This window comes from Rosa rugosa, chromosome 3, assembly GCF_958449725.1.
Source record: "Rosa rugosa chromosome 3, drRosRugo1.1, whole genome shotgun sequence".
Classification (NCBI taxonomy): domain Eukaryota; kingdom Viridiplantae; phylum Streptophyta; class Magnoliopsida; order Rosales; family Rosaceae; genus Rosa; species Rosa rugosa.
Genome location: NC_084822.1, coordinates 15,685,126 through 15,696,534, shown reverse-complemented (window position 1 = coordinate 15,696,534; position 11,409 = coordinate 15,685,126). Strand labels below are relative to the sequence as shown.

At 43.6% G+C, this 11,409-nt stretch overlaps 1 pseudogene; it reads right to left on the bottom strand.

The window, feature by feature from the left end:
* Positions 1–1,965: 1,965 nt before the first annotated feature.
* On the bottom strand, positions 1,966–6,213 carry LOC133737302 (LEAF RUST 10 DISEASE-RESISTANCE LOCUS RECEPTOR-LIKE PROTEIN KINASE-like 2.1; annotated as a pseudogene).
* Between the last annotated feature and the right edge of the window lie 5,196 nt (positions 6,214–11,409).

The following is an 11,409-nucleotide window of genomic DNA, read 5'->3' as shown; positions in this document are numbered from 1 at the left end:
TTGTACAAAGTTGTGCATCTTGCACTAGGTACATCTAGTAGGATTTGTCAAATTTCATACAACATGTCATTATACAACGGATTAAAAAAGACTGTTGTGTGGATAGTAAAAATTCCATTTTGGTGAGCTTGTTCTAGGAGGGAATTATGTGCTCATTTCCCTCCATTCTAGGCCTCCGGCCATTTACACCACAGAAAATTCTTAACTCTGTTGTGCAATATCTTCCTAAAAAAAAAGTTCTCAATTTGCTTACATTCACACAACAGAAATAGGTATGTACCGTTGTATGATAGAGTTTATATTAACACACAATGGCAGATTTCCGTTCCATTGTCTGATAACACATATATGAATATTAATCGATCAGCTACTCTGGGAACATATAAAATTGCAAAAGAGATTGTTCATTACATAATGTACACAATAAAATTAGTTTTTGGTCAAATAGTAGGCATAATGGTTGGAGACTACCATTATGCTTTTTCTCTAGATTTGGGAGTGTCTATTTTGGAGACTCCTCCGACGTGCTGTGAGCAGTTCTTGTTTGATGATTTGGTTGGGGTACCTAGACACCATACTATTTTGATGTAATTAGGGCTTTAGCACCCATTTCACCCAAAAAAAAATAATCTTGAATCGTAATATGCCCTATGAATTTGGTCATAATTGTCTATTTATACCTCAAATTTTATTTTTTCTACAAAATGTAGAAAATAATCAAGGTACATCACAGAGTAATACATGAGATAGCCAAGAAGAACTATCATTAACCCACATAAAATTACATTAGAGAAATATTCAAAACACACTTCGACCTTGTTTTGTCGCCGTCTAGTCTACTGTTTATCAATTTATCGAATTGGATCTCCAATCCACTAGCTAGCCCCTTTATGTTTCGTCTTTCTCCCTTATTCCCTAATTCCCGATTCTCTTTCTTGCCCCTCCATCTTCTCCATTCCCATATTCCCCCCTTTTTTTTTTTATCCCAAATTCATGGTGCCTGATGACTGCAGCGCCGAAACACGGCTGGGTGGCGGCAACTTTAGCTATTTCACATATGTGAATCTGTGTCACACATTTTCTAGGCTGCTCCACTGATTGACTGATCGATCCAGGCAGTGGTTTTGATGTCGGCTGTGGCCCAGTCAGCAACGATGGTGCTGCTAGCAACGATGGTGCTGCTGGCAGCGATGAAGATGTTGAAGAAGGGCTATGGGCTGCCCGCAGCTTGTCTCCATGGTGGCTAGGGTTTTGTAATAAGCCCTAGCTAGCTTCGTCTTAAGCTAGTCTTTTTCGGGCTTGAGAGTGGGTGCCAAGTCCATTAATATTATTTTCTTTATTTTATTTTTGGGATAGGAAATAAAAGCCCGAACCCATTAATTTAGTTTTTAGCTTTATTTTAATAATGTTATACGGAATAATCGTAGGGGATTCATTTTTTGAGTAATGGTCGTGTCCGGTTTTACCTTGCTTATTGTTTAGTATACATGGACTCTAGGAGTTTGGAGTGATTGTTACTAGTTAGGGGCTTGCATGTTTTTCTAGACCATGGCTAGATTCTTGTAACGTATGCTATTGATTGTACTAAAGTCCGAGTAATAAAAGTGTTCTCATTTCTCCTTAAAAAAAAAAAAAAAAAAAAGTACATTAGAGATCACATCAGAGAGTAATACATAATATAGCCAAGGACTATCAATGATCCAAATATGAAAATTAGGAAGTATACATGCATTCCTTGCTATAAGGCGTGCCGCAAATTGCAATTGCGTGTATATTGACAAAGTGTGCCAAGAAAGTTGTTAGTTTTCGCAATTGCAATTGCGTGCATATTGGCAAAGTGTGCCAAGAAAGGTGTTGGTTTTCGCAATTGCAAGTTCGAGTTACAAATCAACAATTATGACCAAATTTGGGGAACATATTGGCAATTAAACCAAATAAAAAGTGCATAGTGGTTTACCAGGTCACTTGTAATAACAAACTGTTCCATTGCAACACAAGTTCAGCTTGAAGTTCCTAGTTATAGATAACATCCAATATAAGTAATTGGCTTATTAGCCTGTTTCAGATGGTTGGGACATGGGTGCAAATTCTTCTTCAGAACATAAGAGAGGCTTTGGTGGAATTGGCAGGGAATGAAGAGGTCCTTCCAACATCTCTACCACTTTGGTCATTGATGGTCGATCAGATGGAAGGGTCTGAATGCACCCAAGACTTATCAATATCATCTTTCTTGCTATTTTGCTCTCATCCTCTGTTATTTCCCCAAATATAATCTCATTCTTCTCTAGCTCTAGATCTTTATAAATGTAATGTGGAAACATTTCACTGGTATGAGACACTTCTGAAACCAAATTCTTTCTTGCACCAACCATGTCAAGAACTAGCATCCCATAGCTATAAACATCAGATTTATGAGATACTCCTCCAAAGTTCCGACTAAACACTTCTGGTGCAATGTATCCTGCAGTTCCTCTTGTCCCTAGCATCGATACAATACTTTCCTTCGTCATGCATAGTTTGGCAAGGCCGAAATCAGATATCTTTGGGCAAAAATCTTTATCCAGAAGAATGTTCTGTGGCTTTATGTCAAAATGTAAAATTCTTGTGTTGCAACCGCGGTGTAAATACTCTAGTCCTCGAGCAATCCCAACTGCAATTTCAGATAATGTTTTCCATTCCAAGTGGCACTTTTCATCAGAAGATCCTTGCTTATTATGCATAAACTTATCTAGTGATCCATTAGGCATGTACTCGTATATGAGAGCTCTTTTCTCCCTTTCGTAGCAGAATCCCACAAGATTTACTATATTGACATGGGAGGTTCTACCAATGCTTGCAACTTCATTGATAAAACTTCTCCATTACCCTTCAATTCACTTAGCACTTTCACTGCGACTAGGAGCCCATCTGGTAGCTTTCCTTTGAACACTATTCCATATCCACCTTTACCAATTTGATCTTTGAATGCGTTTGTCATTTTCTTCAAATCTGAATAACGATACCGCTTTGGGCTTAGCGATCCACAGTTTCTGATGAAGGCTTCAATGTCAAACTCATCCTTTTCATGTTTCTTGAAGAAGACCAAAGAACTTTTCCTTGATATGCATATACGGCAAACAATTAGTACAATGGTCCCAAAAACACCCGCCGAGATGCCTGTAAGTTTATGGATTTCATTCATTTTTGCAAGAATGTGACAATCGATAATAATAATAATAATAAACGTCAAATTATTCACAGGAACTTATGGATTGCGTACCTATGATCCAATCACGTGATATTGAGCCTGCGACCAAAAGGATTATAAATCATGGTGTGTCTAGAAAAACTCATAACAGCTGATTCGTAGATTTGTACATATATAGAACTCTATATGATGCAAATTTCAAATTTACAGTATTGGCTATATATATACACTTACTATTATTAAGAAAAGAGGCTTTGTTAGCCAAAACTAAAAAATTTGATAGGATTGACCCTAAAATATTAAAAAACTTTGAGAATTAATTAAATCACAAGGGCAATTATGACAATTACAAATTATATTTTATTAAAAAAATCTCACAACTCACTTTAGTCTCCCACTAATTTCTCTCTACAATAACTGTTTTAATCTATTATCTTTTTTTCTTTCTGAAAAAAAAAATAAATAAATAAACTTGTCTGCATGTGTGGAGGAAGACTAGTATATATTAAGATTAGGAAGGTTCCTCCCTAGCTTGTTTGTTATTAACAAATCAAGCATATTCTCAACAGAGTATAGTTATATCCAGGGGCGGAGCCACGTTAGGACCAAGTGGGTCCCGTGCTCCACTGGGATTTTTCGAGAATAAGTAGTATAGAGTTTCCACTCATAACTAAATGTCGAGTTGGTGCGGTGGTAGCTTCTTGTTTCTAGCTACTAATGGAGCTGCAAGTCTCAGGTTCGAGTCCTTTTGCAGCATTAGACTACTTTCTTGTTTTTTTAACCTTAACACTATTATTTCTTATAATTTTAAAAAATGGGCTGAAATTTGCACACCCTATTTTGCATTCTACACACCCCTTATGCTGCTTTTACCAAATCACCCATATACTTTTTTGTCTCATCCTCTCCCTTCCACAACCTACAACTAAAACTCTCTCTCCCTCCCTCCCTCTCTCTCTCTCTCCCTCCGATCCAAATCTCAGACCCCTATAGCAATGGCAGCTAGCCCACTCGACTCAATCCTTACTGCCTCAACCATTCTCGATCGGAAAAGATTGGTACCCAAACTTGTCGTCGGCACAAATATCACAGACGGACCCGGTTGTAAACGGGTTTGTTCTTCGCTTTTTGAAGTGGGTTTTGGTGGGTTTGAATCGGAGGATCCGAATCTCGTCGTCGTCGCCATCGCCGTCGTCGGGTTCATCGGAGAGGTTGATAAAGGTGGGTATTTTGGTCGGGGAGGGAGATGATCTGGGGGCATATGGGTTTTTGCGATCATCGTGGAGGGCGATCGTGGCGGCTAAGGAGCTGTGGGGAATCGGAGGGAAGATGACGTCAGCGGCGACGTTGTCGTCGTCGGCGATGATGTTCTTCCTACGACGTATTGAAGAACATCGGTGGGCTTTCGATTCGGAGTTGGCTGAAATCTTTGACGAGTAGAACAATTTCATTATATACCTTTTGATTATTGATTCCATCACAAAAATCAATTTCATACAAGACATCAGACACATGATATGCAGCTTGCAAGGAACATCATTTTAACCTACAATCATCATCATTCTGGGTTCTGTGGATGGAGAGAGGAGGGAGAGAGAGAGAAAAGGATAGTTTTGGAAGAGATTTATCTTGAGTTGATAAGAAATATTAAAAAAAAAAGGCAAAGGGTGTGTAGAATGCAAAATAGGGTATGCAAATTTCAGCCCCCTTTTAAAAATCAAAGATAAAAGAAGTATATATCTAGATATGAGGACACGTCGGCATAGAGGCTTATACAAATCAAGTAGGTAAATTAAGAACAGTTAGTACCATATTGTCCTATATGGATAGGTAAATTAAAAAATATTGATATTTTTGTAACTTTAATATAATTTATTAATTTTTATTAGAGTTTGATTACTTGATGTATGCAAATCTTTTTTCTAAGATTTTCGGGTGCCCCACTCGAGTTTAATTTCTGGCTCCGCCACTGGTTATATCTAGTAGCACGTACAGCTGTATTCTCACCCCAAGAAGATGGTTTGAACTCTAAATTTACATTTCTAAATCTATTTTCTTTTAAGGCAGGATCGGATAAAGGAGAAACCGTAACAAAGCAAGTTCAAAGAACCAATTCAAATAAAAACAACAAGGCACTCAAATTACTAAAAGATAAGAGGCGCATGCATACCTCCACAGTTGGAAGGATTAGGTTCATCCTTGCAGTAGCAACTGAATTCAGCTGAAGATGTATTATATCTGCACTGACGACCAGAGGCTTGACATTGATCACACAAGGTATTACTTGCATCCCGGTTCAGCCCAAACTCAGAATGCAGCGCAGATCCTATATTTCCTCGGATAAATTCACAGCCAAATTTGAAGCTGCCGATTGAGAAATTCGGACGGCAACACTTGTGTTGCAGGTTTCAAAGGTACTACTAATGTTGGAGATCCCCGAAATTCGTGAGATGTTCCGTCACATAATAATTAATAGAATCGGTAGTAGTACCAGCAGTAGAGTTTGTGGTGCAGTTGAATTGGCTGGTAAGCTGAGGTGGGAGAGGAATGTTTAGTCGGGGACATGCGTAGAAGAGGAAGAGTTATTGAACATCCGGAGCATATTCAAGAACACGGGATGATGAATTATCTATGGTGGTGGTATTGGTAAGGGACAACGGACAAACGTTATTCCAGTAATCGGCTCTAGCAATTGTGAAACTGCTTCGACTCTGATCGATAGAAAGGACTCGAAATTCTTGTTCCTGGATCAAGATGGACGGGGCGTCGCCGCTGCAGTTCAACTTGAACTCCGGGAGCCACAGTAATCAGGTCTGTTTGATCCCCAGAAAGGGTAACGGATGCTCCCGATACTGGCACACTCAAACGATTGGCTGCAGTTGAGGTACCGCTCATCAATGTTTTTCGGTGAGCCTCAAGAAGGCGTTCGCCTTGAGGCGTAAGGCGTAAGCCTTCGTATAAAAGACCTATATTGATGTAATTATTACTCTTATATATACCACATTAAGAGTAACCCAAAAGGACATTATTAATTGTCATTTTCAGGGAACTTACATTGCATTTTCTTAGCCAGTAGCTACGTATTCAATAAGATTATGGTTTCTTATTAAAAGGGTTCCCATCCTATGGGGCTGATAACGTGTTCTGTTTGTCTTTTTTAAAGAGAACTTGATTGGGGAGGGGGGCTATGCTGAAGTTTACAAGGGGACATTGGAAGATGGGCAGATTGTCGCAATTAAACGTCTAACTAGAGGTAACCCAGGAGAAATGACAGCAGACTTGTTATCTGAGCTTGGTGTTATAGTTCATGTTGACCACCCCAACATAGCAAAACTATATGGTTGGTATATCATTATGAATCTTTTACATCTTAAATTCCTCTCAATTTCACTGACATTCCAATTATCGGTTCGCTTCTTTGTCAAATTTCTAGGCCCGAAAGAGATACCAGACTAGGGCATCAGATATAAAGAAAATGCAATTCACCAACTGCAATTCCTACAACTCCTAATCTTTTAATTCATTGCCGCTCATCATCAACCCCCAAGGATTTTGGTAACCCAGAGTCCCAGATAAGAATACTAGTATTATTATTAAGAGCTGCAGGAGGAGAAGATAGGGATGCATTTCTAGAGATAGAGATAGAGATTGTGTGGTTTGGTTAGATGACTTAGATCTAAGACCTAATCAAAGATGAAGGTTGAAGTCGTCTCTTCATCCCTCAGCCGATGGGTGATTACAAATAAAAGTCCGGATCGAGGATAGTGAAACATTTATAAGTTTTTACAATTTTTTTTATTTTTATATTAGAAATAAGAAGGTTATATTGGGAGGTTAGGAATTAATGTTGTTGGTCAATGGAAATGATGGTGAACTAGATCATTTTTTGGGTCAACTTTCGCAGAGAGCGGACTCGGCACGAAGTTTCAAATTTGTATTGGGAAGTGGTTAAACCGTTAAACAAATCAGACGCCTTAATTGAGAAGTGGGTAAACCCTTTCAATCTGTTTACCTAAACCTCGATCGACCAGACCATCTAGTCTAAGCTTAAAAGCTTGTAAAACAAACACAAACATATTGGAAGGGTGATCAAGTCAACAGCGGCCGGGCTTGGTGTACATACTAGGGAAGTCTCAACTAAGTTTGGCACTATCGGCTGGGCCCCATCGGTACTCCCATGTACTATGCCATGGGCCGGGTTCACGACCCACCATGGCGGGGCTCATTTGGGATGCCACCCCGGGCACCCAGGGCCCTGGGCAAGGCCAGCACAGCCCAACTATCTACACAACAGGAGGACTGATATGGCATCAGAAGAACAACTAGTGTCCCACATCGAAGATGGGGGAGACTTCCTTCACATGCTCGAGTATAAAGGCATTAGCACAACCACCTTTTACGGGTAATAACTCCTTTTGTCCACTATTTACTTGATACGCATCTATATTAGTTTCTCATTCAAGCATCGGAGAGGCGTAAACCGTCCGGTACGGTTTACCCCTCTAAGCGTGTGTTATTGATACAGGATTTAGGAGTTGGATCGGTACCCCAGACGGTATAGCATTCTGTGTGAGGTACCCGGAGAAAGCCACCAGAAACATTGGCGCGCCAGGTAGGGGGCCTATCATGACTGAGCCGGAAGGAACGGCAGGAGAGGGTAGAAGTGTCGCCCGGGCACTGATATTCTCTCCGGGTACTTCATCAGCAGAAGCGCCAGGTGTTGAAGAAATTCATGGTCTCGGATCCTTGGACCCGCATGTCCCGGACCAAGTGTCTCCGGTATCGGAATTGGAATCCATGCGGGCGGAGATAGCAGCCTTCAGGGAACAATCCAGGATCGATCGGGAACAACAGAGTACCGATAGGGAAACAAACCGCCTTACGCAACAGAAGATGCAGGATCTGGAAGATGAAAACACAGCGCTGGCCCGAGCACTGGACCGGAGGCACCAGCACAACAAGGCGCTCACCCAGGCCCTGGCTAGAGCATCCCAACCAGCAACAGGCGTGAACGCTGCCCAGCGGGTAATCCAAGTACCGGTAGAATTATTCCCGGAAAGCTTGAGGCATCTACCACCACCACCGTTACCACAGCCAGTACCGAATATCCCCCCGGTAACCGACGCAAACACGGCATTACTTGTGCAAATGAGCAACTCTTTGCATGCTCTGCAGGCAAGGGTGCAGGCCACAGAAAACAGGGACACCTGGAGGGCCATGGCCACCTACGAGGACCGCCCGGGTCCTTTCACCCAACAGGTTAGAGGAGCCATTCGAGCGGATATGTCGAAGCCACTGAAGATTGACTACACGGGGGTTGGAGACCCCTACCAGCATCTACAGGCCTTCCGCTCGCAAACAAGTGCCAAGGGATATACGGATGAGGTGTGTTGTAATATGTTCCAGGAAACCTTGTCAGGGGAAGCTTTGAGTTGGTTCTACGAACTGCCGGTCGGTTCTGTAGGGAATTTCAAGGAGTTAGCTGACAAGTTTGTAGCTCGATTCATCTTACGCACCGATGGGATACACACACCAAAGGGCCTGTTAAAGGTCCAGCAGGGAGAGAATGAAACTTTGAAGTCTTTTGTAAATCGGTGGCAGGCGGCTACCGCCAAGTGCCGGGACCTTAATAAGGAACTGGCCTAGCTGGCTTTCAGGAGAGGCTTAAGGCGCGGAGAATTTCTCTATGGGATTAACCATAATCCTCCAGCCAACTTCGACGAGCTGATGGCCACTGCCATCAGACACGCCCAGGCCGAATTCGAAACCTACGGGGACACCCCCAGACCAGAGCTAAGGGTGCCAACCCCGGCCTCAACTGTCAGGGATGAGCCACGAAAGAGGGAGTGGGCCCATAGTCATGACAGGTCACCCCATACCTCGAGCAAAAGAAGCAAAGAGTCCTCATCCAGGACTAACAGTTATGGGACCACTCACCATCAGCGGGAGCCAGGGGTACAACAGGCCCCGCGAACACCACCACCCCCCCCCCCCCGGTATGAGGTGTTCACAATCCTTAACGCTTCATACGAGACTATTTGGAACGAAAGTAAGGATGAGATACCGGGCCCACCCCCAAGGAAGTTCCCGAAGAGTAAACTTACCCAGCAAGATACCGGAAAGTTCTGCACTTATCATGAGGATGCCGGACACAATACCAATCTCTGTGTTGCTTTTAAAAAATACTATCGAGTCCCTTATCCAGAGGGGCAAGCTTCAACGGTACCTGCCTGCTAAGGAGATAGGAGCGGTGGACGTGTACGGCCAAATCTTCACGATCCACGGTGGGGGCCCGAAGGAATTACATCCCCAGAGGAAGAGGCGAAATTCTAGTTTCGGTCATCCGGAAGTTTTCAACTTCCACAAGGCCCCGTGGCAAGACGGTGGTACCGGATGGACATCGGTGACATTCCTGCAGGAGGAGGAAGCCGATCTGAAAATGCCTCATGATGATCCCTTCTTAATCACGCTCCAAATGGACCATTATATAATGTCCCGGGTGCTCGTGGACACCGGGGCCTCAGTTAGCGTATTATTTCGCGATGCGTACAAAGCTTTGAACAGAGGGAGAGCCAAGCTGTCGCAGGATAATGAGCCCCTCATTAGCTTTTCAGGGGATATCGTCCAACCACTCGGATCAGATTACCTATCGATCACGGTAGGCGAAAGCCCAAATTGTTCAACCATCAAAACAGAGTTCATCGTGGTGGACTGCGTCTCATCCTATAATGCTATCCTAGGCCAACCGGCACTTTGGCGTCTGAAAACCTTCATTGCAGGTCACATGCTGATGATGAAAGTGCCAACCCCGGTCGGCATTACTACGATCCGGGGTGACCAGGCCGCAGCAAGGAAATGTTATTCATTGACCGTATCTCGCGGTAGGGGAAAGTCTGAGATGTTGCCCGTGGCTACTAACCCTCTGACGGACAGGTACGAGGATCCCAGGGATGATACCGATTCAGACGAAGAACGGCCCGGTGCCGTAGAGGACATTGAGGAGGTGGTGCTATCAGAGCAGTTCCCGGACAGGACTGTTAAGATAGGTACTAAGCTGTCTCCGGTTATCAGGGAAAGGTTGATCTCGTTCCTCCGCTCAAACTCATCTGCATTCGCCTGGTCATATGAGGACATGCCCGGTATACCAATGGAGATAGCCACGCACAATCTTAGTATTATCCCTTATTCAGCACCGGTAAGACAAAAGATGAGGGCCTTCACACACGATAAGTACCGGGCTATCCAGGCTGAAGTAAAGAAGTTGATGGCCATCAACTTTGTCAGGGAAGTCACGTATCCCCGGTGGTTAGCCAATGTGGTCATGGTGCCAAAGAAATCTCAGGGATCATGGCGCATGTGTGTGGACTACACAAACCTCAACCGGGCATGCCCCAAGGATAGCTTCCCGCTCCCGCGAATTGACCAACTAATCGACTCCACTGCTGGGTACCGGTTACTCAGTTTCATGGATGCGTTCAGTGGGTACAACCAAATTCGAATGAACCCGGCAGACGAGGAGCACACTGCCTTTACCACAGACAAGGGTCTCTATTGTTACCAGGTCATGCCTTTCGGATTAAAGAACGCAGGTGCCACTTATCAGCGACTCGTCAACTCTATGTTTGAGGAGGTTATCGGTACTATCATGGAAGTTTACGTGGACGATATGCTGGTAAAAAGTTTAACTCCGGAGGACCACGTAACCAACTTGTCAATCGTCTTCACCATCATATTACGCAATGGTATGCGGCTTAACCCGCAGAAGTGCATCTTCGGGGTCGAGGTAGGAAAGTTTCTCGGGTACATCATTAGCCACAGGGGGATCGAGGCCAACCCGGAGAAGGTGCAGGCTATATTAGACATGGTATCCCCAACCTACAGGAACGAGGTCCAATCTCTTACAGGCAAGGTGGCCGCCCTGTCAAGGTTCATCTCCAGGCTGACGGACAAGTGTACTCCTTTCTTCAAACTGCTAAAAACCCAGCACGTCGAGGTAATAGCCTGGACAGCTGAGCACGAGACTGCTTTTATTGGCTTGAAGGCGTACTTATCAGCGGTACCTCTACTTTACAAACCTGTTCCAGGAGAAATGCTCTACATATATCTGGCGGCATCTTCAACGGCTGTAAGCTCAGCTCTGATTAGGAAGGACTCCGATTGCGAGTACCCGGTGTACTATGCTGGAAAGGGGTACACTGGTGCAGAATCCAGGTACCCGGACA